Source organism: Humulus lupulus, chromosome 7, assembly GCF_963169125.1.
Source record: "Humulus lupulus chromosome 7, drHumLupu1.1, whole genome shotgun sequence".
NCBI classification, from domain to species: domain Eukaryota; kingdom Viridiplantae; phylum Streptophyta; class Magnoliopsida; order Rosales; family Cannabaceae; genus Humulus; species Humulus lupulus.
The window spans coordinates 183,204,598-183,215,886 of NC_084799.1; positions in this window are offsets into that span (position 1 = coordinate 183,204,598).

Below are 11,289 nucleotides of genomic sequence, written 5' to 3' on the forward strand. Positions count from 1 at the left end.
GCGGGCATCCTCTCTAAACATGTAGCTAGCACAAGTTACCCTCTCATTCCCCTGAACTCTCATAAAATCCAGAATTGAGGAAATCATATTCATCCACTGCTCTGCCCGCAGTGGGTCTGATCCACCCTCGAAGGCGGGAGGATGCTGCTTCATGAACCTCTCATACAAAGGTTCCCACTTATTCTCCATAGCAAACTGCACTGGCACTGGCGCTATAACCTGCTACACTGGCAGCCCAGTAACCTGGGGTGGGGCCTACTGCCTCAACTGCCGCAACTCTTCCTCTGTTCGCTGCAGTCTTGCCTTCATCTCGGCAAAAATCTCTTGCCAATTCTGTGGGGCAGGTGGAGGGTCTGACCCTGGTTGTCATCCTCGGCCCTACTGCCGCGGAGTCTAGCTGATTGTCGATGCATCTTAACAAATATGCTTGCAACCAACGACACCGCTCATCAGGCATGATAACAACATCCAAAAACCACCTCCCAAACGCATTAGCCATCCACAAGAAATAACTCATATAGCATATAACACACAACGGGCCATGCCCTAGCATCATTCATATGTTAATTCATTCATCATGCTCTATATAAGATAAGCAAGAAAATAGGGCATTCAAACATATTAGCCAATCATACCAACCAACCCTGAGTTGAGCTTGTCACTGACAGCGAGCGTACATGTTCGGTCAATCTCCAGAACCAATAACCTTGGCTCGCTCTGATACCAAGTTGTAATGCCCTACTTCCTTAGAGTCGTTACTAAGTGAGTTTAAAATGTGCATTTAACTCGGTAATCGAGGTTTTAGGTCAAATAGTGTAATTAAGCTATAAACAGAGGAAAAACTCTAGAAGCAATTCTATTTCATTGAAAATCTTAAAAGTTTAACACCTGGGATCCCAAAATACAGTTTAGAAACATTTACAACATATAAACTAAACTAAGTTGACTAAACGACAAAATCTAGGTTTATTTACAAACATCTCCCAAAATCCACTGGCTATGGCAGCCAAGCTGGCCAAACATGTACACGCCGCTTCACGTCTGCTGCACTCATGGTTGGTTGGCTTTCTCCTTACCCTTACCTGCACCACAGAGCATCTGTGAGCCGAAGCCCAGCAAGAAAACCCACAAACAGATAACATATGCAAAACATACACCAAGTATACAAACTGGCCATCAATAGGCTAAACACATATGGCCAGCCATCCCAGGTGCTTTACCAGGCCCTGGGTTTGCGATCTACACCGTGAGGATATCCCCGGTATCCTTTTAGGGACCCGCCCTGGAAACTCACACTCCATGTGCTCAACGCTGCTCCCAGCCCCTTGCCATACTCGACTTTGCACTCAATGTGCCTATCGCCGTTCCCGGCCCTTTGTCGTTCCCGGCCCTTGCCGACCTCGGCCTACACCATTCCCGACTCTTGCCGACCATTCACATAATTGCACTCATAACATATTAAACAAGTACAGAATACTAGCAAATACAATCAAAGGGCTACGCCCTACAATTCAAACACATTGAGCTCAGCCCTGCATACAAGCTCTTATGGGAACAAGGGTTTTCTTACCTGAGTCCCGAGCTCTCCTAGCACCGATGCCCCGAGCACAATCCTCTAACTTGAGCCTCGCCGAAACCCTAGTCACAACACATTAACAATATCCATCCATCAAGTTCTAATCCAATAAATAACTTTGAGCCATAACCCTAACCTCCAGGACCATGAATTCTATCAATCCAGGTGATAAAATCCATCCCGAGCCTTAACCATTGAGTTCCCAAGCCTAAACACCCTTAAATACACAAGCTGGCACTAAGAGTCGCGTTACTATGAGTTCTTTGATTCACTCGTTACTATGAACTCCTGTTTATGTTATATGAGTTCTTTGATTCACTCTTTAGGATCTGTCAGAATGATCAGGCTAGAAACTTTTATTTGGGGAACTCATTAATGTAAATGGTTGGGGATAGAGAATACGGGTATGGAATATATAACTTCTTGTAAGAGATTGAATAATAGTTCTCTTAAGAGTTGACTTTTGGGACTAAAAGGTTATTGAGCTCAAATTCATAATTTAGTTATGAATTAACCTTCACTAGTAAAGTCAATGGTACTTAAGGAAACAAAAGATAATTAAAAGGGTAAAACGGTAATTTTATTCATGATTAATTATGAACCATTATTAGAGGGTTAATTTGTATGTAATGATTATATCAATGGACGCTTTATCTTATAAAGTACTCAGTAAATGAAATGTCTATAATTACAAGAGTGTAGTCTCATATTTATAGTGGAATAATCATGAGATTAATAAATTAAGATTATTTAATTAAAGAGTTTAATTAATAATCTCAAATTTATTAGAGCTTGGAATTATAGGTCCACATGTCCCCAGATCGGCTCTATCAACACTATTCAAGGCAAGAGTTGATATAAAGGGAAAAATGGTTGAAAGACATTTAAGAAGAAATTTGTTCTTCGGGCCAAATATGTAATTATGTGAAAATAGTGATTAATTAATTATTTACAAATTAGTTTTAATTAACAAAATTAATTAATATTTAATTATTTTAGAATTTTGAAAATTATGTTAAATAATTAAATTAATTTTCTAAATTATATTAAATAATTAATTAATTATAATTTTTGAAAATATAATAAATTAAATATTTAATATTGAAATTTAAATTTGTGTTAATTGATTGGTAGAATTAATTAAATATCTTTATTTAAGTGAGAGATAATAATCTGATAAGTTCAAATTAGATTTGAACTTAAAAGATATATATTTATTCAAATAATTAATTATATTTGATAATTAGTTAAAAAGATATTTAATTCAAATTTGAATTAGTTATCAAGTTGTTAGATTTTTATCTGACAAAGTAGTTTGAATAAATAATTAAATAAAAATAGAAAAATTAAATATCCCTAAAATATATGGTGGTACACTACCATACACAGTCCATGGACTCTGTGTGGCATTTACTGCATAATTTTCAAGGATAGATTTTCAATTTTATTTATTTAATTAATTAATTAATGAAAAATTCAAAAAATTAGTTTTTGGATATTTGCATTAATAACATAATTAATTAATTAATTAAAAGATAAATTTTAAGTTGGTTATAGATTTATTTTTTAAATTTGAATATTTTCTTTTTAAGTAAGACTTATCATAAAATATTCAAGGCAATGATTCACTCTGTGAAATTGAAGGATACTTTTCTATCTCTCCTTAAAAAAGATACAGAACCAATTTTAGGTCTTATTCTCTTGATCTCATGTGTTGACTACATCAAGTAGAATCACAAATTAACCATCCTTTATTGTCTATGTGCCCACACACTTCTTGAGGTGCAGAGAACGTTGTGGGAGATCTTGGTGTGAGTACTTAGGAGAAACTTGGATAGAAAGTTCGTTCAAATTACGAAAAGATAGCAAGGACACTTGATAGGAATCAAGAGGTATGTTTTCTATTATTTTCTTGCTTATGATTAATGTATGTATATTAATGGATCCGTATATTTTAAGGTAGTTTAAATATGTTACAAAAAAATTTGTTGTACACTGGGCCAACCCACCACCATTCCGCTGTGTATTAGGAAACCCGTTCCTATAATGGCATGTTGTCGTATTATCTTTTTAGAGAAGCTATGCCCCCTTCGTGATCTCCACAAAATCCATCATGGATTCTTGAAGGATTTTTCTAGATTTGGGTGGGGTTACATACCATAACAGTGGCATGGAGTAACTCTTTTGATACAACTTCTCGTCCAATATTGTATACCTCGAAATTTTGTATAGTAATTTTGTAGCCTTTTCCAGTCTTTAGGAAGGGTCCCGGTTATGAGGTGATCGATTATTGGAGTCATCCATATTAGTTGTGTATCTATCATTTTGACATCAATTGTTTCTAGCTCGGAAATACTGGGTTGTGGTAGGAATTCCACTGAACTACGTTAAGTGTGTTAGATTCCCTAGTTGTTGAAAGTCGAGCTAACACATCGGCATTCAAATTTTTCTCTCTCGAAACTTTCTCGATTTTATAATACTCGAATTGCTCGAATACTGTCTCGACTTTCTCTAGGTATGCTGCCATTTTCACTCTTCAAGCTTAATACTCACCTCCTTCTTGATTAACTACAAGATGGGTATCACTATACCAGTGTATGGTGCTGGCTTTAAGTTCTCGAGCCACTCGAAGTCCTACTAGCAATGCATCATATTCTGCCTCGTTATTAGAAGCTTCAAATTCAAATCTTATCAAAGAATACAATGTATGTCCTTCAGGGGTTACAAGTATGATTGCTGCTCCCAATCTGTTCTCATTTGAAGATTTGTCGACATAGAGTTTCCACATCTCTCAAGCTGGGGTTATTACCTCTTCGTTGGATATTCCTGTTCATTCAGCTATGAAATCAGCTAGTGCTTGGCCTTTGATTGTCGTTCTCGGGTGGTAAGTTTTCTCGAACTACCCGAGTTAGACTGCTAATTTTAATAGCTGACCTGATGCTTCTAGTTTTGCCAACACCTGCCTTAAAGGTCGGTCAATGAGAACATGTATTGGATGTGCTTGGAAGTAGGGACGTAACTTCCTTGAGACATGTACAAGGCATAGTGCATGCGTCTCCATTATTTGATATCGAGATTCAGCTCCCAATAGTCTTTTGCTGACATAGTACATCGGCCTCAGTTCCTTTTTATCCTCCCAAACAATGCAGCACTAATTGCATGCTCGGTTATTGTGAGGTATAGGTACAACACTTCGCCCAAAACGGGTTTAGAAAGAATTGGTGTCTCTTGGAAGTGTTTCTTCAAAGCCTAAAAGGATGGCTCGCATTCCTCTGTCCATTCAAATTTCTTGCCCCCTCTTAAAAGGTTGACAAATGGCAAGATTTTGTCTGTTGACTTTGAGATGAACCTGTTCAATGATGTCATTAGCCCAGTCATACTCTGGACGTCCTTGTGTTTTCAAGGTGTAGGAATTTCAATTAGAGCCCTAATTTTGTCTGGATTTTCCTCGATTCCCTGAGCATTCACTATAAATCCAAGGAATTTTCTCAAAGAAATTTCTAAGGAGGACTTTTATGGGTTTAGCCTCATTTTGTGATTTTTTAATATAGTGAAACACTCAGTTAGGATGGCAACATGGTTAGTAGTATGTTTGGATTTGAGCAACATGTCATCCAGTCTTTAATATGTTGCTCCGGCCTTTTTTTAGCCCAAATGGCATTACATTATAGTAGAACAATCATTTATATGTCACAAATCTCGTGTGTTCCTAGTCAAGAGCATGCATGGCTACCTGGTTATATCCAAAATATGCATCCAACATGCAAGGGTTAATCTCATTTTCAATCTCGAATTCCCTTTCTTTATCTCTTTGATTATGAATAGCGCTTATGTGTTGGGTTTTCCTCTTTCTCTCATGGAAATACTGTAACATTCCCGAGATGCCAATTGGTCACCGTTCAATGTCCCAATTCCACTATGTGTGGTACTGATGTTGCTGCCCCAGCCCAATCAGGGCTGGTCTCTCGAGCAAAACATTGTATGCAAATGGCATGTCTACAGCAAAACATATTCTCCTAGTGTTATGAAGAGTTCAATGGCCCCTGTACTTGAAATTCTCTCTCCTAAAATTTCGTACAGGGTCGTTCAACATGCCTTAAGGTCTCGAACTGATAAACCCATCTTTTACAGCTTTGTTTTGTACAGGATATTCACCAAGCTACCATTATGGATTAGTACCCGGTGAACTCTCTTGTTGGCAAGCTGGAGGGTGATGACCAATGGGTCATTTTATGGACATTGAACATGAGAGGCATCATCCTTAGTGAAAATTATTGGTTGGGACTCAACCCGTTGTTGTTTTGGAGATCGTGGCTCTGGAACGTAAAGAGTACCATCCTCTATTTTTAACTCTTGCACATACCTCTTGTGGGCGTTCCTACTCATTTCAGTCACATGTGGTCTACCATAGATAGTTATCACGTCTTCTCCATCTACCAGGGGTGGCCGGTTATATTCTTGAGTTGGCGGTGCCACAAGTTGAGATGGTGTTGCAGGTTGAGCTGGGGCCACCATTTGATTCTGTGGGAAATTCATTGGTTATTACCCCTATTTCAGACATACTGCCCAAGGTAGCCTCTCGAGATCAGACCTTTGATCTCATCTTTGAGTTGCATGCATTCCTTCATCATGTGGCCAATGTCACTATGGAACATGCAGTATTTGTTCTGATTTCTTTAGGCGCATTGATTGCGCATAGGCTCCGGTCGCCTGAACGGGACCTGATTTTCATTCACCACGTATATATTTTCTCAAGTTTCTATCAGCTCGGTATATATGATGTATACAGAGATGTACTTGTCTCCTTTCTTCTTCTTACTCCCTTCCGCATCAGAAGTATTTCCCTCATCCTTTTTCCTTTTAGAAGAGCTATCATTAGAGGGTTGCACAGCAGTTGGTGTTGCCAAGCTCGCAACTGAGTTCATATTCATTGTTGTAGTTATTGGGGCCGGAGCTGCCAACTATAATGCTGACATGGCTTCCTCTACATTAATGAATCTCTGTACTCACTTTGTAATATCCATTATGGTTTGAACTAGTTTTTGCTGCAGGTTGTCTAAAAGGGTTCTTCCTAGCAAGATTCCAACTCGAATAGCCATCAGGTGACTACTTTCGTCAACATCTCGTGCTTTGGTAGCCTCGATATTAAATCTCCCAATATACTTTTTGAGAGATTCACCTGGCTATTGTTTAATACTTCTTGCAACTCAAAACTACTTTTTGAAGTCCTTAGACAACTATTCCCATGACGAGATGGAATGCATACGGAACTTATTGAACCAACTTTTTGTTGCTCCTGTTAAAGTTGTTGGGAACAGCATACACCTGTGCTCAAAACCAACATTACTGGCCCTCATCACCATGTTAAAGGTGGTTAGATGGCTACCTAGGTTGGTACTTCCATCATATGGTACCATGTGGGGTATTTTGAACCCATTTGGAAATGGTGTGCTCAAAATGTGAGGAGCAAAAGGTTCAAGCTCCTCGTCTGAGTCATACGCCTTTTCTTTGCTTTTTCCTTCTCGAATGAGCATGTACTGCTCTTCGAGCATATTAATTATCTCTTCAACCTGGTCTATTAGGGTGGTGCATGTACCTTGGGGAACTGGTTAATTTTCAAAGGAACTCCAGCTCCTTGTTGTAGTATTGGGTTATAATTGTTCCCATATACTGATTGTAGAGGCTCACGTTGGGCATTCAAATGAGCCTTCAAGTCTAAGTTTGGTTGATTGCATTGCCCCTGGTTCTAATTCCAATGTTCTCGTAGATTTGATCCGTTATTCTGATAGTTTTCATAGTATCGTAGCTTAGTATTGTATACGCTTATCGACCTACTAACATCCTGGATATTAGTCTGATACCTATCCTTAATGAAACTAACAATTCATTGTTGTTGTTGTTGTGTGTAGTTTCGAGGTGGATTATCAATGTGTACCCTGATCCCTATAGCTCTGGACCTAGATAGGTGGCTTCCCGACTGCTGGGGTTTCCTCGCCTGTCTCGCCCCTTGGTTTTCTCTTAAGGGGAAATCATGAGTATCCCTTTGTTCCTTGTCCAAGCCTGGGATTTTATCTCCGCTGGCGCTCCTCGCACTTAGAGTTGGCCTCTGAGGTACCCCTTTGCCAGTTTGAGTTCCTCCTGGGACATGCTGTGGAATGTCGAAAACTAGTGATGGGTGCCTGATCAGTGAGGGAGGATATCGAATGGAAATGGTGGAGGCCTCTCATTATTTTGGGCCAGCCTTGCAGGCTGTAGGTTATTAGTCTGAGCCGCCTATGGAGTAGCTCGGTTATTCCAAGTATCTACAGGGATCTCCCTTACCTGGTTAGTGTTAGCCTGCGAGGGATTTTGAGATGAAACCCTCGGTTGGCCAGCTCCAAGGTTTGATGTAGCTCCTCCTGTCTGGGCCTGTTGAGCCCTTTGCTCTGATGTCTGAGCAGCGATACTACTTTGAGGTCGCCCCCTAGTCCTCCCAATGGCGTTTGGGCTTTAGTATCCATTCTTTCCATTTCTCCATTCAATCAAGTGACCTCAACCAGCCTCTCTCGAAATCGTTGATTCTCTTACATGGAGACGTACCTCTTAGGATTATAATAATCCTAACTAGGTGGTCTTGAACTTTGGCGAAGATCACATAGTGTTGTGGATGCACTCCCTTCATCTGGAGTATGATCATCATTCACGGGCTGATTGTCTACCCTTCGAGGTGCTCCTCAGTCTGTGGTGTAGCTCTTCAGGGATTATGGGTAGTGGTTGTCCACTCCTGAATTCGAGAATATTTCAAGTGGGCACAACCATTGATATACTAAAGAGAAGTTTGTGTGGGAGGTTTATATGAATCTCTTAATGCTCTTAATGAAAGCACCAAACTGTTGACCACGTTTTTTGTCAACAAAAAACAAGGGCAATTAAGCAGATAAAATAAAGAATTTAAAATAGAAAAGAAGAACAAGGATTTTTACGTGGTTCAGTAGTTAAATCTATCTAGTCCATGAGTCACTCTTGTTAAGATAATATGCGTTTAAGCTTGAAGGCGATTTCACAAAGTTTGAGTACAAAATTTGTGCGTAAAAAATACAAGTGGTCAATCCCAGGTATTTATAGACTGGGTTCAAAGTCTCTTCCCATTATTTTAGGGAAGTTACATAACAATAAATATATTTGAATTTGAAATATATTGAATCCCTAACAAATTGGACTGACTAAGCTAATATACAAACCAATTCCTTAAAAATAGGCTTAAATTACTCAAATGTGGCCTCTTGACATATTAAGGATACACTTTCGACCTACCGTCATGATCTTCAAGCTGACACCTGAAATGTTGCCTGAGCCAACAGCTATCAACCTTCTGAGGTCAGCCTCTTGCACTTGTCTGGGCCTTTCGAGCTGACCCTCCATTTCGAATCGAAGTTGTTAAGTGACGTTAGTAATATTAACACACAAATAAACTTAATCAATTATTTTCCTAGCCTACATTTCGAGATAATTTATTCGTCTCGAAGTTTGGGGTATAACAATAGTAAACTTAGGCATCCAATTGACTCAACTGTTTAGAAGAAAGTGGATTGAAAGTGGTGTTTTTCAGCAATGAACCTGAGAATATTTGTTTAGGTCTTTTTCCTGATAAAATTAATATGCATAATTTCTCAAGTAGTAAATATAGTTGTTGACATGTTATACTTTTTATCTACAATCTACTATTATGGTTGTGTATGAAGAGAAAACTTACTTTGTTGACCTTGTTGATATTTGAATCTAAAACACTTGATAATGATATTAATATCTACCTAGCTTCTTTTATTGATGATTTAAACACATTATAGATTGAATGTGTTAAGGCTTGTGATGCCTATAAGAAAAAGAAGTATAACCATAAAGTAGTGTTATTGTATACCATTAATGAATTTCTTGCGTATGAAAATCGATATATATTAATGTGAAATGGTATAAAGTATGTCTTGTTTGTTGATGAGAATACATTTTCTTAATATTTGAAACACTACAAAAAGATTAGTTTTATGAGGCATAGGAAGATCTTGCATCACAATCATATATATTGAATGTGAAAAAGGACATTCAATGAGTTTCATCTATAATTGATATTTAAAATTGATATTTTTTTAATACTTCAAAGCTTTATTAAGAGGGACATTCGTCCACTAAAAGAGACAAAAGCTCAGGGACTAAAACTCTACCCCTACCTATATGATCAGTAGAAACATAAGAAGCTCTAGCCACATGGTGAGAAACTCGGTTAGCTGAACGTTTAACAAAACATAATGAACAATTAGAAATACTAGACAAAAGATGCTTACATTCACTAATAATCAAGCCAAAAGAGTAGACCTTCACTAAAGGGATGCGGATGGCATAAACAACTGTTAAACAATTAGACTCGATTATCACCGCTGGCCTTTGCTTAGTTTTTATCCAACTGAGAGCTTCTTTCATTCCTATAGCTTCTGGAAGTTCAGGTTGAATAACACCTTGCATACACTCTCAGACAGTTTCAATTTATCTCCTAGTGTTATCCCGAGCCACACAACCAAAACCAAAACTCCCCAAGCTGTCAAAAAGAACTACATCAATGTTGACCTTAACCACATTATCATCGGGTTTATTCTCGTGCTCAGGAACCTCCCTGGGCCCAAATGGCACCTGAGAAGTCACACCATCTTTAGCATGCGCTTTCTCCCATTGGTTAAGGTTAGCACAAGCCAATACAACCACTTGTAACGCAGAGGTAGTTTTATTCTACCAAGCTATATTGTTTCTAGCTCTCCAAATACTCCAGCAAACCATGGCAGCCTCATTCCACTCACGATTCGATCCTCTAGACAAAACCTCTTGAAACCATTCTATAAAGCTGCTCCTTACCCCCTTAATAGTGCCAAGAATAGAGTTGTACTAGAAAACTCTACGCAAAACGAAAATCAACCAGAACATGTTGAATCGATTTCAGCTCTTGTCGAAAAAAAAAGAGCACATCAAAGAGACATTAACCTGATTTAAAAAAAAGCCAGATATACATAGGCAAGCAACCTGCACATGCCCACCGAAGCATATTCATGACTTTTGGAGGAATTTTTAACTACCACAACTTCCGCCAAAAATAAAAAATATCTACCCCCAACACTACCTTTTAAGTATTGTAGCTAAGTATAATTTGTAACGCCCTACTAATCAAGGAGCATTACACCATGTGTTTAAAAAAGTTCTTAACTCGTTAAGCGAGTCATTTGGACTCAAAAGTGTAATTAAAGCTAATCAAAGGTTTAGGTATTAAAAATATTGGTTAAACATATAAACTTTTATTAAAACTTTAAATATTTATATGAATCCCAAAACAAGTTTGAAATGAAAAGTAGTTACAATCCAAGTTACAAAAGTAGTCGGCCTAAGCAGTAAAATCAGACTTCTAACCTAAGCCCCTCAAAATAACTCGACTGTGGCAGTCATGCTGGCTGAATAAGAACGCGCCGCTCCAGAGCTCTCCAACTCATGGTTAGTTACCTTTAGCTTTCCCTTACCTGCACCATAGAGCACCCATGAGCCAAGGCACAGCAAGAAACCCTCACAAGGCATAATAATCCAATTATTCATAAGCAATAAACACATGCTTCACAGACAATAAGTGCATTTATTCCAATCATATAAATCATAAACATGTTTCACACTTTACAAGTATATTCATTTCAATCACGTCAATC